This window comes from Triturus cristatus, chromosome 3_1 (assembly GCF_964204655.1).
Source record: "Triturus cristatus chromosome 3_1, aTriCri1.1, whole genome shotgun sequence".
NCBI lineage: Eukaryota > Metazoa > Chordata > Amphibia > Caudata > Salamandridae > Triturus > Triturus cristatus.
The window spans coordinates 1,125,580,851-1,125,605,233 of NC_140583.1; the positions used below are offsets into that span (position 1 = coordinate 1,125,580,851).

General features: G+C 44.9%; 1 protein-coding gene across 6 annotated transcripts in view; it reads right to left on the reverse strand.

Moving 5' to 3' along the window:
* Positions 1-24,383, reverse strand: part of LOC146861614 (uncharacterized) — a 331,006-nt gene that overhangs the window by 81,132 nt on the left and 225,491 nt on the right. For 2 of the 6 annotated variants that reach the window (XR_014979284.1, XR_014979287.1), the window contains one exon: positions 15,657-15,888. The exons of 3 other annotated variants lie outside the window; for them this stretch is intronic. The gene's annotated coding sequence lies outside the window, so the exon portion shown is untranslated. The remainder of the gene's footprint in view (positions 1-15,656; positions 15,889-24,383) is intronic. One more of the 6 variants, XR_014979285.1, reaches the window with a different exon arrangement.

The window sequence follows — 24,383 nt, forward strand, 5'->3', positions numbered from 1 at the left end:
CCATATTTAATTGTCAATTAATTAATTAATATTAATTAACAACAAATTATAATTCATTAAAAATAAATTACTTCCTATCCTTTACCCCTATAAACCCAACAACCCGCACCTAAAATTAAATGCAAATTTACCATAATGAATTAATTAATTAACAACAAATTTATAATTAATTACTAATAAATTACTTCCCACCCTTTACTCCTATAAATCCCACAACCCACACATAAAATGTAACCCAAAAAACTAAAAATACAACGAACATTATAAAATCCCAATTAAATAAATATTAATAGATAAAGTATATTCATTAATTTATTATAATTAATTTACTTCCCACCCTATTCCCCTATAAACCCATAACCCACTATGGAACTAAAAAATGCAAAATTTAATTAACATAAAATGATTAACTACAAAAAAAGTAACACATATTTCAAACAACATAAACAATACTTATACAAAAATATACATCACATACATTTAAATTATATACTAAAATACATAACATTAATAAAAAAATCGATATTTTTGCAAATGATATTAATGACATCTAAATTTTTACAATTGATATTTCTTACCTTAAAGTCGATATTCTTGACCACGATATTCTTGCTGTCGATATTTCTGTGTCACGATAGTTAAAACACAACATTAGTGTAAGTCGACATTTCCAACTCGATATTTTAACTGAATACCCACCCAATGGGCATCATGGTGCTGGTAACTTATCAGTAAAGAGAAGAAGAACTATTAAAAGTTAGGACTGGGTCCCTCTAATTTAACCATCTATTTCTGGAGGAGACGCCTGGTTTTCAGATTCTTTCTGAAGATAAATAGGTTGGTGATGGTTCTTAGGAAAAGTGGAAGGTCGTTCCATAGTTGAGCAGCTCTGACCTGGAAGGCTCTGCCTGCAAGTTGTGTCTTTTTAAAGGAAAGAACAGGAACTAGACAGGCATAGGATGATCTTATTGTTCCTGCGGGCCTGTAAAATTCAACTTTTTGTTGATGAGATGTGGGTCTTGTGCCATTTATTGCTCTTTGCAGTAGGCATAGGGCCTTAAAAATGCCCCTTTTTTACTGGCAATTTTCTAATGTCTCCTGGCGGTGGTAGATCCATGTCTGCACGGTTAGCTAGACTGTCATCAAGGTTACAATCCTTTCGTTTTCACATTGAATATGTCCAGGGTAAAGCGAATATGCATGCGGATTGCATGTCCAGGTTGCCTTTGGATAGTGATAAGGATTATCAGGAGGATGATTGTGAAGTTGCTTTCACAACACATGATATCAACTTTTTACATGGTGATAAGGCGAGTTTCGATGAAAAAGTTTGGATGGAAGCAATGAGAAATGACAGTGAATTGAGCAATGTTAAGAATTACATTGTGCAGGGATGGCCGGAAGAAAGGAAATTATCTGGTGATAAGATGAGCTATTCTAAAGTCCATGATGAATTGGCCATTGAGAATGGGTTGGTTATGAGGATGGACAGAATAATTCCTCCTTTTTCTCTTTGAAAAACCATTATGGAAATTGGCCATGAGGGACATTTAGGAGTTTCATTTACTAGAAGGCGAATAAGGGAGGCATTTTGGTGGCCTGGCATTGATTCTGCTGTTGAACATCTTGTACGCAAATGTGACAAATGTTCGAATAGTGATAAATCTGCGGTGCCTTTAAGAGTTAAGTCGTGTCCTGTGGAATATCCTGTTGGGCCATGGAGGAAACTAGGGCTCGACATTATTGGTCCATTTCATGTTTTGCCCAGGGATAAATGTTTTGGGATTGTTTTAATTGATTATTTTTCCAAATGGCCTGAAATCAAGATGGTTAAAGAAGTTACGTCACAAAGTGTCATTGAATTTCTTGATGGTATATTTTGTAGGGAAGGTATTCCTCAGGAGATTGTCACAGACAATGGTCCCCAGTTTATTAGCAGAGAAATAGAGTCATTTTTTGGAAAATGTGGCATAACTCATAGGAGAATTTCAGTCTTCCATCCAGAGTCAAATGGTCAGGTGGAACGTTTTAATCGTGTGGTGAAGGAAGCGATTCAACTTGCCATTAAGGGTGGACTCAATTGGAGCAATGCTCTACAGTCCATGCTACTAGCATATAGGACATCTCCTAATTCAGTAACTTTAATCAGTCCATTTGAGCTTTTGACAGGACGGAAACCCAGCACTTGTTTGGTTCCGTGGTGGTTAAAGAAGGGTATGGATGACAAGAAGTTGGTTGCTGTTGACTACAATGTAGTTAGACAAAGGGTCAGTGAGTATAAAAAAAAAATGAAAGAAGTTATGGACCAGAAGCGAGGTCCAATGAGCACACAAAAAATTGGAGTGGGTGATCTGGTTCGCATAAAGAGGAAATAGAATGTTCTTAAGGGTTCCCAAAGCTGGTCAGATCCAAAGAGGGTTGTACAAGTTTTCAGCAATGCGGTGAGAATAGAGGGTGGAAGTGTTTGGAATTTGAGCAGAGTATCTGTGTTTAAAGGTTCTACTCAACCATGTGGAATGCATCCAATGACATGTTTTTGGATGATGTAAGCAATGACATTTCATGTAGGAATGTTAAAAATGACAAACGATTGGAGAATGTGCAAAATGAAATGAGATATGATCAACAACCAGGGTGTTCTCATTGGAGGATGGATATGTCTAGGAGAAAACGTGAACACCATTGTCCGGGAAGGTTTAAAGATTACATTATGGTTTAGTTTGACGAATAATATTGTATTAAAAAAAAAATAAAAAAAATAAAGGGGGGGAGATGTGTTGTGTACTTATTCATTCATGGCGCGTGGTGCCCACGAGCAATCTTGCATCTTGCTCGTGGAGACCACGCGGAGTGTTGTGGTTCAAACAGGGTGTCTCGGGTGGTGGTGAGCGTTAGGGGAAATGTTGGCATTGATGGTTTGTACTGGAAGTGAAGAGGATGAATAAACTTCTGTTCCAGCCGAACTTTGCTGTCTTCCATCTTTTTGATAAATAAGACGTTTCTTAACAGCAACCAGTGAAGTTCCTGCAGTGTCTAAGTTGCAGATCCCATCTTCCTTTGTTGAGCACTAGCTTGGCGGCCATCACTTGAATCCTTTGGAGCCATTTGAGCAGATAATCTGGGCTGCCTAGTAGCAATATGGTACAGTATTTCAGTCTGCTCAGGACAGTGGCATGTACTAGTTTCCTACCAGGCTGGGAAAGCCTTGGGAATATTTTTCTTCAGATATCTTAGGAGTTCATAGCAAACTGCTACCCCCTTTTGCTGCTGTGAGTCTCCATTGAGAGTCTATTGCAAATTGGACTCCCAGATTTCCCGCTGAACATGCTATGTCTGGATCAGGTTTTTTAGGCCATGACCTAAAATTTGCTGGTAGTTGATGTTGTAGATTCCAGGCAAGCAACACTGAAATTCTATTTTGTCTCCTTTTAATTTTAACAAGCCACTGGGCCATCTCTTTCAGACAGGACTGAAGATTATTTATTTGGTTTGGGTCAGTTTTGTGATAATATGAATTGTGTATCGAATTTACAAATGATGTCCCAAAAGTGTCAACAGTGGTCTTGAGTAGATATTGAACAAAATAGGGCTCAGGCCAGAGCCCTTGGGAACCCCATGCCCAATTTCTTTGTATTCAGATACAAATGGTAGAAGAGTTGTCACTTGCAGTCTTCCCGAGAGATAGGATTCAATCCATTTAAGCAGTGTGCCTCCTAGTCTAATCTCCTTCAGTCGCGCAAGCACAATTTGGTGGTTGACAGTGTCTGTAGCGGCAGACAGGTCCAACAGGATCACTATGGCTGTTCGACCACCGTCAACCTGCTTCCATAATTCATTAGTGGCTAAAATTAATGCCATCTCTGTTCCAGGAGCCGGCCTAACTGGGAAGGGTGTCTCGAGACTGGGCTCTTGAACATCAGCCAGGGGTATTTTTAATAATAGTGGGGTTACCAAAGCCTTCTTCCAGCCTATTGGTACCACCCCGATGTCAAGGGTTTGATTGCAGATAAGTCATACAATTGGACGAAGTTTGTCCACTCTTTTCTTATTTTAGTAGGGATGAGATCTGGGGGAGAACCTGATGAGATTGAAGAGAAAAGAGACCCAGATTCTGCCTCTCCCAACAGATCTCTAGGGCAGTCTCAGTGAGCCGTTCTTGAGTTGGGTCTAACATTTTGTCCCTATTGACTGGTTAGTTATTTTAATTATGTTTGACCTTGCTTTGTATATCTGTATTGATCTGTTTGACTTTATTATGAAAGTAATCCGAGAGGTTGTTACATAGATTCTGTGAGGGTAATTTATTTTGTCTTATATAGATAGGAGCAGTTAATTCCTTCACCAAATCGAAAACTGTTTTTTTACTTATTACCCGCTTCGAGGAAGGTAGCTGTGAAGAAGGTAGAACTAGCCTTCTATATTTCTATTTGATATTCATTGTAGGTCAAATTTAATTTGACTTTATCATTATCTGTGTAAAATTTCCATTGTTGCCTCTCAAGCATTCTGCACTTAGATTTGAGATCATTCAGGGTTTCTGTAAACCATGGTGCTAATAGTTTAGGTTTGGATCTGATTGCTTTCAGTGGAACTCATCTTTTTCAGGGGTGTATAATAGTAATTTTGTAGTTTGAATAATTTACCTCTACAGCGTTTGATTCTTGAAAGCATGTGGCAGCGTTAAAAACTATTTCCCCATTAAGTTTCTTTAATTTAGACCAAGGTTCTTTTCAATGATGTGTTTCTTATTGATTTGTCATTTTTATTCACCATGTTGGGTCTCTTAAAATTAAAAGTAACCATACAGTGGTCTGCCAGCTGATGTGGGTGGGAGTTTTGACTGATACCACACCATCAAGAGTAGGCCTTTTAACCTGCTGTGTGAGACACATACCTTGGGCGGATTCTGAAAAGTCCACCCTTTAATGGGCATCTTCGGCCCATATGTTGAAAGTACCCAGATTGAGGTAGTTAGTGTGGGCCATTACAAAATTAGCTGCTTAATCCACGAAAGGTTGGGCAAACTCCTTTCAGGCCCCAAGGGTCTATAACATAATAGCCCTGGTAGAAGAGTATATTCTTTTCCTTTAAGTGAGCAACTGAGGGCTTTATTTATGAAAAGTGATCCATCGCTGTGTGAAAACAGTGATGCGTCACTTTTCATTACGCCCTCCTTGCGTCATGATGTATGCGTCATATTTACAGTATGATGCATCATGTCGCAAGGAATGACAGATACGTCAGTTTCACTGACGTATCTGTCGGCGCAAAAATTATGCATTGCTGGAGTTGTGTCGGAAGCGTGACACAACTCCAGCACTGCTGGGGGAGGGCTATGGATATGGCACTGCGTCACCGTTACACCCGCCATGTTTTTGACGCATTTGTGCCCTGTAAGTGGCACAGCGAAATCTCAAAGATTTCACTGCGTCACTTCTATGAGGGTTACTTGCATGGGAATGCCAACCCTGCATACATTATACCTGATGCAGGTATAATGTAGCGCAGGGGTTTAGAAAGCGACGCATCTGCTGAGATGTGTCACTTTGGAAATAGGGCGCAACAGGGGGCATGTTTTTTATGCCGCTGATGCGTCACAAAAAGTGATGCAATGGCAGCTCAAAACTGTCACAAGGCCTCATAAATAAGGCCCCAAGGATCTCTATTTCTTGGCTTTGCTCCACCTCAAGTTCAGCTAAGGTCTACTTATCTTCAAAAATAATCGCAACCCCACCCCCTCTTTTCGGGTTTTAGATTGAAGCATGGCTCTATAGCCTGGAAGACACACACATTCCAAAACAACCCTAGGTTCGTGGGAGAGCCAGGTTTCGGTAATGAAAAACATGTCCCAGACATTAGGGGGCCGATTCCGATCCGGTAAAAATATTTTCCGTACGACTCGTATCCGTATTTTTTTACGTATGAATCGTACAAGTCCCGTACAAACGGCGAAGTACGATTCGTGCGTGAAAAATACATACGAATGACCTCGGGAAAAGTCTACTACACGTCCCCGGACAGTTATACGTACGAGTCGTAAAACTGAAGTCCGAGCGTACAAGTACGATCCGTACCGTCCGTCCGAATATACAACCGCATGTAAAATGGTCCGTACGGAGCGAACGCTGAACCACATATGTACGCACCGTACCCCCATGTCCACACTGTACCCCAGCCCCCTACGTGTACGCACCATACCCCCAGCCCCCCGTATGTACGCACTGTACCCCCAGTCCCCCGTATGTACGCACCATACCCCCCATGTCCACACTGTACCCCAGCCCCCTACGTGTACGCACCATACCCCCAGCACCCATATGTACGCACCGTACCTCCAGTCCCCCGTATGTACGCACAGTACCCCCATGTCCACACTGTACCCTAGCCCCCTACGTGTACTCACCGTACCCCCAGCCCCCCATATGTACGCACTGTACCCCCAGTCCCCCGTATGTACCCACCGTACCCCAGTCCACCGTATGTACGCACCGTACCCCCAGTCCCCCGTATGTATGCACCGTACCCCCATGTCCACACTGTACCCCAGCCCCCTATGTGTACGCACTGTACCCCCAGCCCCCTGTATGTACGCACCGTACCCCCAGTCCCCCATATGTACGCACCATACCCCCCATGTCCACACTGTACCCCAGCCCCCTACATGTATGCACCGTACCCCCAGCCCCCCGTATGCACGCACTGTACCCCCAGTCCCCCGTATGTACGCACTGTACCCCCCATGTCCACACTGTACCCCAGCCCCCTACGTGTATGCACCATACCCCCAGCCCCCTGTATGTACGCACCGTACCCCCAGTCCCCATATGTACGCACCGTACCCCCAGTCCCCGTATGTACACACCGTACCCCCAGCCCCCCATATGTACGACCCGTCCCCCTAGTCCCCCATATGTATGCACCGTACCCCCATGTCCACACTGTACCCCACCCCCCTACATGTACGCACCATACCCCCAGCCACCCGTATGTACGCACCGTACCCCCAGTCCCCCGTATGTACGCACCATTGGGGGTACAGTGCGTACATACAGGGGACTGGGGGTACGGTGCGTACATATGGGGGCTGGGGGTACGGTGCGTACATAAGGAGGGCTGGGGGTACGGTGCGTACATACGGGGGACTGGGGGTATGGTGCGTACATATGGGGGCTGGGGGTATGGTGCATACATATGGGGGGCTGGGGGTATGGTGCATACATACGGGGGACTGGGGGTATGCGCTGGGGGTATGGTGCGTACATACGGGGGACTGGGGGTACGGTGCGTACATACGGGGGGCTGGGGGTACGGTGCGTACATACGGGGGGCTGGGGGTACGGTGTGTACATACAGGGGACTGGGGGTACAGTGCATACATATGGGGGGCTGGGGGTACGGTGCGTACATACGGGGGTGGGGGTACAGTGCGTACCGGGCCCCCTTTTCCTCATGCATCGCGGCATACTTAGCTTTTTCTGCACTTTTTGGCTCCCGTAAAAGTATAGCCGTGCAGAGTGCTGTGGGTACGAATCGTACTTGCTGGTCCGTAAAATGCTGCCTGACTCCGTGCGGACGTCGCGTACGCGCTGTCCAGGATCGGAATTGTATGTATTTTTTAGCTGCACAGTGTTTTTTACGATTCGTACGGAAATGGTATTTCTGTACGAATCGTACTTGCTGGTTTGTACGGTGGGATTCCTGGGTACGAGTCGTACGGAGAAAACGCTCCGTACGACCATTTGCACCCGGGTTTTACAGGATCGGAATCGGCACCTAGATGTTAGCAGCAGGTTCAACTCTGCCGCATGTTTAATTACGGATCGGGTATTAAGTAATCCACATGATAAACTGCTTATCTTTGTTTCAATATGTTTTGCCTGTTCCCTAGTCTACTTTCGACATTATATGAAACTACCTCAGGGTCTACATGGACGTGACCAGTATCAGAAACATTTCGATTTAGCTCATGCGACTCTTTGCAAGAGTATGCAGTTCTCTTCTCGCCTTGTGAAGGACAGGATCCAAAACCGGCAGCATGGCTGGCCACTTCCGGGGCGCAGACGAGCACAGACGGGTTTGCCTTTGGTGCGTCACTGGCGCACCTGCAGTGCTACCTCCTGCGCTGACACACCACTATGCCGTTTTGTAGCCCTCCCTCATAAAGGTTGCCAAAACTGTAGGACTGGCAGCCATTCAGTGATAGAAAAATCACTGTTATTATTGAAGAGAGTGGGCTATCTATTTTATATTGCGACTCTTCTCCTGATCGGGTGTTTGTTGCCAGGGTGAAGGACAGTTTTAGCCACACAAGAATGATTTTTTTTAGAGCAAACTGTCAGCTCATCTGATTCCGCGTGGAATCTCAGGCCTTGCAGTGACGCAGGGAATTTGCCAAAATGTGTTATTCGTATAGGAGATGTGTGTAACTTGGAAGGGCCTCAGCTCCCTGCTCATCCTCGCTTTCCAGCTGAAGAACAGACTCCTCATACAGGCCATTGATGCTCTTAAAGATATTTCAGAAAATGCTTTTCCTATACTACAGCCTGGCATGCAAGAGTGTATTCCTTTGAAAAATCCAAGAGCAAGCAAGCTTAGTGGTGCGTTTAAAATGCACAGCAGCAACGCGTTCACATGCTCAACACATACATTTTTACCATAAATTCCCTTTGTGCAATCACTCTACATTTCCTGCTGGTTGACAGCTCATTTGTCTCGCTTTCATATCTCTTTAGGGAGAAAACTTTCAGTAAGATGGATGTTGATCAAGTGATCCTCAGCCTTAAGTGCTCGGCTAACTTAGACATTTGAGTTCTGGTCTGAAGAAATGTACTATTCAAAATACTGTACCTCAAGTGTTTGAAACCTGAATAGCACACTGCATCTTTTTTGTACATACTCTACAAGGCTGAAAATGATTAATTTTTGTATGAATGTAGGTATGGTTCCTTGCGCTTTCTGTGGTGTGATATTTATTGCACTGTGTTGGAACATTGGTGTGCTATTTATTGCATGAAGTTTGAATATTGGTGTGATAGTTCTTAAACCTAATAAAATCTGACTCTGTTTAGTTGGAATTTACCGGGTATAGTATACACACTCAGTTACGCATTTTCTTTTAATAAAATGCGGATTTTGGTGCTTACCGTACCCAAATCTGCATGTTCAAGTAAACACTGGGGCCTTAGATTTGAGCCACCTTGTGTGGTTTTGTAAAAAAATTATACACCTTCCCCAGTAAGATGTAACGACGAGAAATATCTTTATTTATCCTCATTATTTCCTCTTTCCATGCGTGCTGTTTTCTGCAGGAAAATGTCCTTGAGGATTATTTTTGTGAAGGAAGGTGTCCCTTCTCGCACAAAAAAAAATCCTGCCCATAACGCAGGAACCCTTGCACTATGATGTATGTGTGTTTTCATATGTGCTAGTTAGCACACAGTACACCAGCACAAAGCGGGAACAGAAATACTCCATATCTGTGTAAAAAGGGAGCATTTCTTCTCTCTCCCTTTCACCAAACACAGCACAGCAACTTTGTCAGCTGCCCAATGTTTCATGAAATATTACTAAATGTGCCCCCTGGCTTTTTTCCCCCCAATAACGGTTTGCCCTGATGACATTTATTGAAAACTCATAATTGGGATATGTGCAGTAGAAATACTTACTGCACATATTGCAATGTAGAACTAGTTACCACACAATTACTGGGACCAATCATGAGGGCCTCTATGTTTCAAAAGTGGGTGATATTGTCTTTGTAGGTATGGTTAAGATCACGTGCCCATAAACATGCATTTTTTGTAATCACTAATAACATTCACCCATAAGATGAATCAACATTCTTTTTTACCAAACATATACACAAAGACAAATTCGAATTTTATGAAATTTGCACAGATTGGTCAATTCCCTTCAAAGCCCAATAGTATTTCATATAAAGTTTGGATGTGCTCTGGTCAAACTTAATATATTTTTTTGGTTTTGCTTATGACAGTTTGGCTTGTGAAGCAAGATAGCAAACACAACTGCCCTTAGTACAAGTTTGTTGGAATAAGGAACTAAGGGGCATATTATCAAGCCAGGCGATAAAATTATCGCCGCTTTAGCGGCAGAAAACTTCCGCTAAAACGGCGATAATGGGCTTGATAATATGCTCTATGGAATTCCAATTGAAGCCCATGTTAGAAGTCCTTCACATTTAACAATGGCTTCAATTGGAATTCCATAGAGCATATTATCAAGCCCATTATCGCCGTTTTAGCGGCAGTTTTCTGCAGCTAAAGCGGCGATAATTTTATCGCCTGGCTTGTTAATATGCCCCTAGGTGGGGTATTTACCACATATGGTAAATATCATTACCATTCCAACATACTTTATTTCAGACAATATAGACTTTAAAAAGGGAACAATACAGACAATGCCACACATAAATAAAAAAGCAGTAAATAACAGTATAATAAAAAGAAAACTAAATTTAAAATTGTCAGTGAAATCATTACCTTAGGGTGAGGTATTTACCATGAGTAGTAAATACTTCCTATTCTGAGTTTTCAAAATGGAAATGAGGCATAACATACACGTTTGGTTTTACCACACTAAATTCTGCACATTTTACACTTTTGAGGACTTTTTCCCCACAACAGATTTCAGCCAATTGGATCTGCTGGAGTTTATCGGGAAAAACTCGGGGTATGTGTTAATTATCCCATACAACTAGTTATTTTCATCCATATGCCACGCCCTGCATCCAACCCCCATGGCAGGCAACCCCATGCAGCGCATGGCTTTAGAGCATGTGCAGCATGGTGTTGCCAGAGAGCCAGGCCTACAGTCAGACCCTCCTTCCAACCCATTGGTGCAGCCTTCTCCCTAAGCCACTTTGGGCTCAGTGGACCCCATCCCTAGGGTATTTTTCTTTTAAGGGAAGAGGGGTACCCAGTGGGAGCAGCTGTTATTGTTTGCTCCCTCCAGGTGGGAGCAATGTGTGTTTCCCAAAAGCATGCCTTCTATGCCTGCATTCCTTCAAGCAGGGTAGGCATGTCTGATCCCACCCAGCTGGAGTTTTGAAAAATACTACTGCCAGGTAAGGGAAGTCGTATGTTTCCCTTGCAGAACTGTGGCTGGTTCAAGTACTGTGTCCCATGAGGTATTCAAACAAAATATTGAATACAAAATATTATTTACCATAAATATCTTGTCAAGAAATTCATGACACATAAATATCATTGGGTCTGATTAGGATGGCGGCAAGACACTTCAGAGGATCAGACAAAGCAAGTTAAGCTTACCAAAGACAAACTGCCAATAATGAAGAACAGTAGAAAAGGTGGCAAAAATGTGAACTGAGCCTGCCTGGTCAGCAGAACATCGGAAATATTTAGGCCCTTTTTATGAGTTTGGCGGTCCGACCGCCATATTACCATGTCTGCCAACACCAACAGCCCACCTTGCTGGCGAACCGAAGACCATCATATTTCGAGTTGATCATGGTATCGGTGGAGTGGAGGCAGGGGATCTTGCAGCAGTGGTGATTTATTTTCAAAAATAAATATATTGATGTCTGTTTGTGCATTTCAAGTGCATATGTGTCGGATGCACACATTTGCATGATATATGTGGGAAAATCCCTTATACCCATTAAGCAGGGTTCAGTCCATATGTGGGCAGTCCTTGCAATAGGGGATATGGTTCAACAAGGACTCACTTGAAGATCACCACAAACAGGGTTGTAATCCTCAGGATGAAGATCCTGTTGTGAAGGGGGGACCTGGAGATCAGGATTCACGTTGGAATCAGCCTAGAAGAAGCTATTCTCCGACCTTGAACCCAGTGGTCAGTGGTCTGCTGGAAGTCTCTGTGGCCAGCAGCAGTCTTCTCAAAGCTGGTCCTTCCAGCTCGAAACACGGTTGTCGGATCATCATGCTCATCACGCTTGGACCGTAAGCTCTAATGTTGCAGTCCAAGGGACCGCCAAATGCATAATAAGGCCCTTAGAATCCTGCCTCAGCCTCATAGCGAATAAACGATGAGGAGTATAATAAAGATTGTTAATAAATTTAAATTGATGAGATTTGACCCGGGAGATGTTCATCACTGTTTGTGAAAAGACATTGGTACGTCTTAATTCATCCAGTGTAACAAAAACTCAGAGATGGTAACTCCACCTATCAGCCATAGTGTAAAAAATATCAGTCCTTTGTTGGATCGCCATTACCAAAATCATTTTGCAAAACTAGCCAATACCCTTTTTAAGTGAAACATGATGCAGACATTTTCAAAAGGTTTTCGTGGAACAATCTACAGCTTCCTCCTTCAAAACCTTAATAAAATGACAGATTTGCAGGTAACGAAAAAAGCCCAAAAGGGAGAGAGAAGGTCGCTGGGACAAAACCTCAAAAAAAAGAACACAATCACCCTCATAAAAAGAGCCCAGTGTGAATAAATGAAATGCCTAGTAGCAGTTGATAAAACTTTCATGGCTTGCTGAGGAAAACTGGCATTATACCCTAAGTAAGAATAGGAGTTGAATAAAGTAACCACCAAAATTTATGTTTTCAGGTAAGCTCAGATAGAGTCGAAGACCCTGAGGACCATATTCTCAAGGAGCCATCGTCGAGTTAACGGCACTTTAGCGCAGCCAAAGTCGCGATAAATTCATCACCCCATTCACAAGCTGGTGCTAACAACCCATAGCACCAGTTTAACTGCAATAGCAGCCACAAAAAACATTGCCACAGATGACCCCCGCAACTATCGCTAATGAGATGCAGAGTAGGCGTTCCCGTGCAAAAACCCACAACACCAGCCAGATTGGCGATAAGATCACAAAATATGCGATAAGGTGCATTTGCAGCAGGAATTCAACACCTGCTCTGACCTGGTGCAAAGTCGGACGGCAGCCTGCACCACAAAAGGGAGCCCAGCCCAGACCCACACCTGAAGAACAATAGATGCACCCGGGCAACTGAACATGCAGATTTAACTCACTATACTCCCTTTAATGTGGTGACACTAAGTATGTGCCTGGCATCCCAACCACACGTGTCTCTGGGCCCTTGATGACTACGCCGTCGTCCTACACTGCGGTCCAGCAAGCCTCATGCCAATCCAATCCAGTCCGTACCAGGCAGGACACGTCATCGTCGCTGACTGAACACCCGCTCGGATCTGGTGCTATTGTCTCCATCAACCACAAGTCATGTCAACGTCATGTGTTTGAGTTCCAGGAGGAGCTCGCTGAACCACGCTGACCACTGCCTCAGGCCTCCACTGTAGTAGAGTAGGTCACACATTATTCGAATTCAGTCTTGATTTATTTATGGCTGACTTGATGTCATTGTAGAGGCCTCAACGCAGACTGCATCCCCCTTCAGCCCTGGTGCCACTAAGTCTGTTCCCCGAGACACTTTGACACTTTCTGGTTGAACTTTGGTGGCAACTGAGTCCATGGACTTGGGGTTGTTGTCGCCATCATGTCGGTGATACTGACTTTGTGGCTAAAACGGTGCTGTGGCATTCCACTCCTCCATTTGTTGCTTCCGGACAGCTTCCACCCTCTGCATCATCCCCTGGAGGACACCTTCCACTGTCCCCCGCAACCCTCTGCGACACCTCGGACATTGATGATGACCTGCTCAGCTCGCAAGGCCCATCTGACTGCACCGCAAGTCACCGTCCCATGGCGGGGTGCCTGTGCCGGCCGCAGTGCATCCGGGGCTACTAACTCTGTGCTGGTCAGGTCAAGGACCCCTCTTCTGAGATGTTGGATGGCCTTTGAGGCGATGGCCTAGGGTTATAATCACCATGTGTCTGTGGCCCTGCGCTGTCTGCTGACTCCGGCCTCAAATGCGGCCCACCAGGGCTCACACATCAAATCGAGTCCTGACCAGCCCGGACATCGCAGCACCGCAGGATGTACACACCACCACTGCCAGGACCAACTCCAACCGTCAACTGCCAGTGGCGAAACGGTCTTACAGGCAGACTGACGGAGTTGCCCACACCTGTGGATGCCATCTTCTGCCTGATCCCCTGCTCAGCACTCCAGGTGCCACTAGCTCTGTGCACCATGAATCATCGTCCATTACTCTTTCGTTTATGTGCTGCGGAGAGTTCACACAGCAATGTCACCTCAGGCAGTGTGGGAGACCTGGGACGGCGATGAGGAAGATGATGCAGGTGTGACACCCCTCCACTGCAGCTGCATCAGGCATGTCCAGAAGGGACACAATCCTAGACATTTTGTTCACATGAGCACCCTCAGCTCTGGGGCACCAACCGCAGCGCACTAAAACTCATGGACACTTCTGTTTGTATGTTGGGTGACCTCTGTACTTGCTCCGACTCCCTCCATGTTGCTCAGCAGTTCACTCTGTTATGCAGGTATTTTCTGTTTCCATTGCACTGGTGTCCACTGTCCAAGTTGTTGCCAGCACCAAGCACTCCATGCGGGCTGGCTTATACTCACCCCACACACATCCAGCACAGGCGTCACTGTACATGTGGCCCTGCCAATAAAGGGGCCGGGCGCACGTGCCTGTAGCCAGTTCAACATGATATCTGCGTGTGTCCCTGTCGTCTTGTTGTATGCATGAGGTCCCTGGACTGTGTACAGTGAATGCAGACATGTCACCGCAGGCAGCGGGTTAGAGCTTGGGCGTGTAGCTTTGTCATCACCCACACAATTCATAAGGGCAGTGGACTGTGCTGTCGTACGCAGAGCCGACGTGGGTGTGTGACTGATATGTGCATGCCCCTGGGCGTAGTTCTGTACTGGGAATGTGCATCTGAATGTGTCTCTATGACAGTGTGGGTCTCCTTTGTGGGGTGTAGGTGGTCCCTGAAGGGTGATAGACACCCATGTATGTGATCTAGTTCACCTTCCATGGGTTCGGAACACACCCGCACCTTTTGGGCCACCTCCTTTTGGCATTCTGACACCTGGCATTGGGGTGCCATGTGTGGGTTGGTGAAGTGTTGTGAGCCTGCCGTACTTGAGGGTGCTTCATGCTGTGTGTTCTGTTGCAGGGGCTGGGTTCTCCTCTAAGTAGCTTGGCTGCTCTGGTTCTGGTGGTGGGTTGCATGGGATGTCCATGGGCTGTTGTAGGTTGTCGGTGTCAAAGGTGTGGCGGCCCTCTCTGGCATCACTGATGTGTGGTCTTCTGTGCTCTGCTGGAGGTTTTGTGTGTCCCTCTGAAATGTAGAGGGAGATGCATATTGACATTGTGTTGACATGTGTGTTTGCGCATTGTTCTTGTTTACATGCATACTGCATGACAATGTACATTGTGACTGTTTTGGAGGTGCAGGATTTAGATGCGGGACAGTGTACATTTGGACTACATGATGGGTGTGAGGTTTTACACGTACATTTCCATTTCAACGTTTCCGATTCTGTCAGATGTAGTGGGCCTGTTTCTGCGCGTGTGCGGAGCCAGTTGTGTCCTCTGTTTTGCAGTGTCGGGGTTGCACATTGTAACACATTGTCATCAATGTGGGTGTGCTGTTCTTGCTATGTGTGTGTGTGCTGCAGTGTGCCACAGGGATGAGGGACATGATCCAGGGTCATTGTGGGTGTGCAGTGTGCTCTGCTTATTTGTGCATGTGTGCCATTGTGCCCATCTCCCCCATCCCCCCAGTACCTGGTCTTTACTCACCCTGTTGATTTAGTGGCAGGTCCTCCCGAGCTGTGTCCGCATTCCCGACTCCTTGCACCGTCTCCGCACTGTTGACTCACCTCCATTTTCTCCAGCTCCTCCTGTGGCGCAGGACTCCCACCTTCTGTCGCCGTTGCTGCCTTCCTGTTGGCAGCGGCTTTGTGCCTGGTTTAGGTTTTCACGTCATGCCAGTGTCTCTTGGCCTCTTCCATTGGCATCCTTGGCACTCCGGCTGCAAACAAGGTAGTCAGATTGTGGGTCAGTTGTAATGTAATGTAATGTAAGGCCGACTTATATAGCGTGGCTGTCACCCAACGGGTATCCTGGCACTGAGATTACCTAAAAACACTGTGCGTACAACATAATGAGCCTAGTAGAAGGGTCAGTGACTATTCTGAGCTAGTTCCTGGGAAAGAGCCACGTTTTCAGTTTCTTTCTGAATTCTCAGTTTGTCTAAGTTGGCTTGGTAGTTTATTCCACCCTCTTGAAGTGGCAGAGCTGAAGGCCCTACCCCCCAGGCGTTTTTTTTTAAATCTGGGTATGCACACCAGTTTAGCTGCCAGAGATCGAAGATTTCTGGCTGGGAGATACCAGGTGAATCTTCTTTGCAAAGGTTTGGGCCCCATTCCGTGTACAGTCTTGTGGATGATGCAAAATGATTTAAATTGAATTCTTTGCAGATTTGGCAACCAATGAAGATCCTTCAAGGCTAACGACGTGGAGGACCTGCGCTGTCTCATAAGTGCTAATTTTGCTGCAATTGTTTGTATTCTCTGCAATTTTCTTATCAAAGAGATTGGTGCTCCAAGAACCAGAGCATTGCAACAATCTAATCTGATAAGAATAACGCTCCTTACTACTTGCGGTCTAACGTGAATTGGCAGTAGCGGTAGAATTTTACGAAGGGCTCTAATCAGTGATATGCATGTACCCACTGTCTTATTAACTTGTGAATCTAGCTGCAGATTACTATCCAACAGCACCCTCAGGTTTCTTACCATTTTGGATGGTATCAAAGGATTGTTTGTTGGAATCGGCCAAAAGTCCGTTGGGAGTGGGTTAGGTATTTTATTTGTTGTACATTGTACAATCTCAGTTATCTCTCTGTTGAATTGTAGGGAGTTGACCCTAAGCCACTCTGCAGTTCTTCGCATACACTCTTGGAAACTGTCCAATGGTATAGCTTGGTTACCTTCTAATGAGAAGATAAGTTGTGTGTCGTCTGCGTAGTTCACTACTTCAATTCAAAAGGATTTAATTAAGGAAATGAGTGGGCCAATATAGATGTTGAAGAAAATTGGGCTTATTGTCGATCATTGAGGGACCCTCCGTGCTTTATGGAGCTGTTTTGGGATGAAAAATGTGGTATGGCCACTGCCTGCTGTCGGCCTGTCGGCCTGACACGTAGGACCGAAACCAGTTCAACGCTCTCCCTACATCTTTTGATCAAAATGTTGTGATTGACCATATCGAATGCGGCTGACATGTCCAACAGTACTAATATAGCCACTTGGCCTGAGTCAGCACGCATTCTGAGCTCAAACAGGACAGTCACCAGAGAGGTTTCTGTACCATGTGCAGATCGGAACCCAAATTGGACCTCATCCAGCACATTATTTTCTGTTAAAAATTGTGGAACGGCTGTGCTCACTAGCCGTTCCAGGATTTTTACAGGATAGGGTAACAAAGAGATGGTTCTATAGTTTGCGGGACATTGAGTGTCCAGCTTTGCTTTTTTCAGTAGGGGGGTCACCACTGCCTTCTTCCAGCATTCTGGGACCACACGACTAGTAAGTGACTGACGGCATATTTGGTAAAGCGGGGGGGAAAGCTCTACAATGAAGGCCTTCCACAGTCTATGTGGGAGTGGATCCAAGAGAGATCCAGAGGAGATACTGCCCACTATCTTTCTGAAGTCCTACTCTGTGGGAATCTGAAAAGATTCCAGGACTACATGTTTCTCTTTCTCCACTTCCTCTTTCTGCATTCCAACTCTCAGTCGCTCTGGAGGATCAGTTCTACTAGTCATCCCCTTCTCCATGTTAATATTCAGACCACTAATAATTTTGTTAATTTTTTCTTCCAAGAACACTGCCAGCTCATCACATAATTCTTGTGTGGGTGTAGTCTTATTCTTTGCACAATCTGGTTTGGAAAGGTCCTTCACGATGTTAAATATGGTTTTAGCCTTATTAGGTGCCGTCAGAATGGTTTCCTCATAGCGCTTGTCTTTAGTCTTGTTCCCTTAAAAGTGCAGTGCTGTTTTCAGAGGTGTTTTATCTCTTTCCTCATATTGTGTCCTCCACTTTCTCTCTGCCTGCCTACATTTTTTCTTTAATACCTTTAGCTCCTCATTATACCATGGGGCTGATGGTTTGTTCTTATCTTTTTTAATGGGGCCAATTGGTCGAGTGTGTGGGTGATTTGGCCACACAGGTTAAAGTAGTTTTCATCTACTGTTTTACTGATAACGAAGGAACTCTTATCTGTAAGTTGTGGGAGATTTTCAGTTTTTAGCAGTTTAGACCATTCTCTTCCCAACCTAGTATTACCCATATTGTTAACTTTTTTACCTGTTTTGGGAAGTCTTAACACAAATTGTACTAAAAAGTGATCAGTCCAACACAGTGGCCGAATTTCCCCCACCTCTGCCTCTGATTGATTAGCAAATATAAGGTCCAGTGCATGTCCTCTCTGATGTGTGGGGTGTGGCACTAATTGCTGAAAGTTTATGTTCTCACAGGCTTGCTGTAATTCTTTCCAGGCCAGCTAGTTGAGTTCTGTCACTTCTGAGACGCTGGTCTTGTTTTCCTGCGGACTGCACCCCGTCTTCCTCTCCCTCTTCTCCTTGGCCTTCCCTGACCCCGTTGGTCCTTGCTGGTGGTCTGTGGGGCTTGTGGGGTTCGCGTTGGCCCCTGCGCTTGGTCAGGGTGCATCCATGTTGCTATGCACTTTGGCTTCTTTCTGGTTTGTTGTTTTTGTTGCTTCTATAGTGCATTTTCCCACCAGACGCGTGGGATTTTCAGGCCTGTGGCTGGATTTTGCAGCATTTTGTATCGTGCTTGGCCTCATTGTAGCTTTTTTGGCGTTCCTGTTTCGCATTTTTGCGGCGTGGCATTGATTTTAACACGGCTATTTGACGCGTTATCTGGTGACTATCGCATGGTAGCGCCGTGTTATGAATACTTGGTTAACACTGCGTAAATTTTCCACGATAGACTGCGATGTTGTAGGTTGTGTCAAGTTACTTTTGAGATGATTATCACACGTTCTTGAGAATATACCCCAGAGAGTCTCAAATTGAATCATCTTCAAATAGGCCATATCAATTATGCCAGTGTGTGGAGTAATGTCCCCACCCCAACTGAGGCATTCTGGGAACAGCAGTACCAATCCCCTTGGTTCGCACCCCAGCATGTGAATTAGTCAAGTCATGAATGCCGCAAGAAAATATACTTGCAGGTCGAGTATTGATTGTCCACCATCCAGACGAGGTCTCTGCAGTATTCATATAGTGACCCTTAGCTTTTTGTACCCCCAGATGAATTTTTGCCAAACGGCCTCTAGCTGTAAAAAAACTTTTTATGAGATACATGGGTATGTAACAAAAGAAATATAGATAGCAGAGAAAGAAAATCATTTTAATTAAATTGCATCGTCCGATCAAGCCTATATGTAAGCAATGCCACTTACTAAATATCTCACCTGTTCTGCTAGAGAGTGCCCCAAAATTGAGTTTGATCACCTCCTCCAAATTCAAGGAGACTTGGAACCCCAAGTAGGTCCCAGATTTGACCCACTCTTTTGTAAGATGACGTCACAGCACTAGTCATGCTCCAAAGCTCTCCCTTGGAGGCTGCTGACCCTGGATCGGAGGCATGTATATTAGCCTCAGAGACTAACCAAACATGGGCATATACATTGCCTGACCCGGTTTTCACATTTCCTCTAGATGGACCAGTTCCACTGCGTCCTGAAGTGAGGGGTTCTGGACATAGCCTTATGATGGAACAGGCCCAAACCGTCAGCGGCAGTGGTGGGCTTGCCCCTCACTCCTCTTTTGTTGCACAGGCATGGGGAGTCATCTGGAATTGCTGGAGAAGCTGGAGTAGCGGCCCCGCTTGTGTGGCTCATGGTTGAGTCCTCTCATTGTGGCCTCAGAGACTATATCCAGCAGTTGGATTCAATGCTGCCCAGATCAGATTGCAGCCATTCCTGAAGCCTTGTGGAGGCTATGCCAGGTACCAGTCTTGATTCCAGTCAGTGTTCAGGAGCTTGACTCCACAAAGGGAGGCTACTACATGATGGGGTCTGCCAATTGAGGGACATTGTTTCCACTGTGGTGATCTGTCCTGGTTACTTTGTTGCCAGCAGGGGAGACAGGAGCAAACTCCTCAGCTACTTCAAGGCTGGTTGCTATCACTTGCTTTTTGTCAGTTTCCTTCAAGCTAAGACAGTCTAAGGGAAGCAGGGGCATCAGCTCTGCATTGGTGTCTGGAGACTCCCCAGCAGTACATCTTGCTTACAGGCATCCTGCTTTTAGATTTTTTCAGAAATGCCTCCCAACTCATCTGCCAGCGTGGGACCCATTGAACACTGGTGCTTCATCAAGCTCTGGTTTAACATTGGCTGGGGCTAGAAGGAAAAATCATTGTAGAAAGAGGGATATTGTCTTGCCTCACCCCTTGTCAGATCTATTCGGGGCGACAACCATGTGCTAAGACCAGATCCTACCTCTGAAGGGGTAGTGTATTCAGGGGAGGTCTGGCTCAAACACCCATCAGCTATCTCTTCTACATCTTAGGGGACCCTGGATATGTTTTTACCCCTTTTGCATCTGCTGTCTCTACCAATGGAGTCAGGCAGGTGAGCCGTCTTCATTGAGAGTCTGCTAGACACACAGATGCTTCAGAAACAGGGTCTCTGATCACATCTGTGGGTGCTGTGGGGGATTCTAGTAGTCTGAAAGGGGAGAGCCTCCGCTAAAGGTGTTGGCATCTGAATTACACTGAGGGAGCTACCTGAGAGTTTCTTTTCCCACTCTGTCTCTGAAAGTCAGTCCGAGTCAGGTTCTGATCTTGAGAATTTAGAGGATGCTGGAGCATCTATATCCAAGGCCAAATCTTCTAATTAACACTCAGATGCAGGGGCAATTTTGAACACAAAATGGGCATGATGCAACTGACCCCAACACTATGGCCAAGGGTATTGAGGACCTCATACCTAAAGTTTTTGTGCAGGGCTCATTGGATCCTGTGACTACTCCTGAGGAGGAATTACTTTGGGGCCCGACAACATCAAACTGACTCCAAATAAATTAACTGCCATCCCTCTTTTACCTCAGTGATGCTCTTTTATTAGCATCAATCCCATCAACAGCTTAATCGCCCCCCCTCTCTCTCTCTACCCCGTTGGCCACTTCATTTACTGGTGAGGATGCGTCTGATCCTCCCACTTTAGCTGCTATCTACAATCTCTTTCTGCAGCATAAAGATATCATAAGAACTCACTGGCTCTCAAAACTACTCACTTAAAGATACAAGTAGTTCTAAGGAAGCTCTCGAGGAACATAGACATTCTCAATTCATGGCTCAGGAAAGTCGAGGAAACACAGGAGAATCTCCAAACCACTGTTGGTGCCTCGCGATGTGGAGGGCTCCACACTCATGACCTTTGAGGTCCCCAGGGTTCTTCTTTGGTTTGTGTGGGTTAGCCCTTTCTGAGGCTTTGTTCCGGGAGGGGGGAGGGATTCTGAGAAGGTTGGGGAATGGGAGGGCAGGCCAGGGGGAAGGTTGAGAGTTACTTTTTTCTTCATTTGGATTTTCTTTCTTGAGAAGTTTAAGAGGGTTTTGGCTAAAAATAAATAATAATTAGGCCTTAGGTGTTTTTTCTGGTCAGTAAAAACGGGGCTAAGTATGACTTTGTTTTGTTATTATATCAAAAGGTGTGCTGGATGTCTACTCGAGTATGTCAAGGGTTTAGCCAGGAGGGTGATTCTGACCAGCATATTCATATTCTCTCTTGGAATATTAACGGTTTGAAGGCTTCCTACAAGCGTAAACTAATTAGACAAAGGAGATATATTATCTTCATCCTTTTATTGTTGACCTTCAGGAAACCCATCTATCGAAAGCACAGACCTCTTTTTTGGATGACCTCTGGTATCAGGTCTTTGTCACTGCCTATTTTTCTTTTTCCCAGAGAGGGACGGCCCATTGGCTCAGGATAAGAGTTGAGTTCTTATTGACCATTGTATTGATGCTGGTGAGCGATGGCTTGTTGCAGCTGTTAAGTTGCACCAATTACCTTTTATGCTTTGCGTACTCTATGTGGCCAATACTGACAACCCTGTGGTCTTTAACAGCTTGCTGTCTTAGCTACAAAAGTGGGTGGAACCGCTTATAATTTGTGGTGACTTTAATGTCCCTCTCAACCCACATGTGGATGCTTTCAATTGTTGTAAGGTGGATAGTCCCTTAGGACTATGCATTTTTCAAAGAAACTGGCCAAGTCTGCGTTGTTATAATTGATAGAATCTTATGCTCTGGTTGATGTGTGGCATCATATTCGAATGAGTGAATATGGGTTTATTTACTTTTCCTGGATCAATATGTTCCTCTTTAGATAGGGTCTTATATCCCATCTTGGTATTTCATTGAAACCTTGGGTTATCTCGGATCACAACATATAGTCTATTTTCATTCGGGCACAGGGTGCGTTATCTTATCTAAAGCCACATCCTTGGATGTTCGATCGGCACCTCCTTTTAGAGGAAACCTTTATTAATTCTTTGCTTAATAAGGCAAGACTGTTTTTGGGAGTGTAACAGGGGTTTGACTTCTATTCTCATGTTCTGGAATACTTTTAAAACCTTTGTTGGGGTGATACTTTACAATATTCTTCCTTTCATCAGAAACGGGTTGCACAGGTCTAGGCTGATTTGCGACTTACCTCACCCTTCTATATTCCCTTATCGTTAACTCTGCTATTCCCCAGGATTGAGGATTGTTTGTGTCCCTGATGGATCAGTGTGTAATAGCCCAAGCTTCCTTTCGGGAACGCATGCTGGATAACATCATTAAGAAGGCTCCTGATAAACTATGAATTTCTTGTAAAAACTGTGAGGAAATGGCTGCTTTCTTTCTTTTCAGATCTGCGATAGAGCAAAATCATCTGTTATTTCCGGTATTAAGAATTTTCAAGTGGGTATAGTGACCAATCCAGCCCTTATATGAGGGAAGTTTAGTTGCTTTTATCAAAAGCTGTATGATGAGGAAGTTGTTCCATGCACGGAGCAAACCGACCACTTTCTTCGATTTCACCAACATTGGAAATTACCTATTGTCCAGCAAGATAGCCCAAATTTGGCTTCTGAAGTGGATGCTGTAATTGGCCAGCTGGCTCGAAACAAGGCTCATGGCCCGACTAGCTTCCATTAGAAGATTATGTTTGATTATCTCATTCTTTAGCCCCTGTTCTCTGTGAACTATTCAACTCTTTTGAGCTATTCAGGCAAGTTCCTGTGTGTTGGACAGAGACTAATATAATTATCTTTACGAAGAAAGGGAAAGATCCTCATCTTTGTCGATCATATCAGCCCATATCTCTGATTCTAAAATTTACAGTTGTATATTTGCTAATCGGCTAGCAACTGTTATCTCAGATCTTGTCGATGAGAACCAACACAGTTTTGTTTCAGGGTGCCTATGTTAATACCATCATCACGGCCCTAGAGGTAGTTTGTGCCCAGGGAAACATGGTCGGTGTGATAATGTTAGGTGCCAAAAAAGCTTTCATCCAGGTTTCCTGGTCCTTTTTGTGGGTCACCATGGCGGCATCAGGGTTTGGGCCGAACTATGCATCTCGTGTTCAACAGCTTTACCAGCATCTCACAGCTACAGTCTCATGTTGAGGCTCCTCAACTGAAATAATTCAGCTCAATCGGGGTACCGGTCAAGGATGTCCACTTTCACCCCATACTTCGCGCTTTATACCCTGATGTACATTCAAGCCTTGAAGAGCTCAAGGGACATTGTGCTGCTGCGGATTCATCAACCTGAGCTTAAGTACCCGTCTATTCATACGATCTTACTATGTTGACTGCTGCACAGGAGAATTCTTTAGCAGCTATTGTAAATATGGCGAGTTAGTACAGGGCAATCTCTGGGTACATACTCAATCTCAAAAAGATCCTGGGTTTAGCTAAAATTTCTTCTTCCTTTAAATTATAGACACAACAGCACTAGGAAGAAGAAGAAGCAGGGAGTGGGGGGAGGGGGGAGATGGGCAGAATAGCACACATGCAAAATTAAGTACAGCACAAGTATAGACAAACAATGGCCAAAATGAAATACACTGACAAGGAGCACAAGTCACACAACCCGCCAACATCAAACCACTGAACGAGCATAGAAATGAAAACCACGCTGTATTCATACAGGATGTGTACAAAGGCCAGTCGTTGGTGTTGTGGGATGTCTGCGACCGTGGTCATCATGGATGAGATGCCCAGCATGTGGCACATGGTCGAGTTCACTGTGTGTTATGCTGCCAAACGGCTGCTCTTCCCTCCCACGAGCCCCCACACTTTTGTACAGTGCGCTGTTGTAACTCGTGCACTCGTACGGCACACCATTGTAATGCCTATTTGCGCATGTCCTGCTCCATTCCAACTACAACATCACAGTGCCGTTTGGAGGTGGTGCATGCCACTTTACAACATCGACT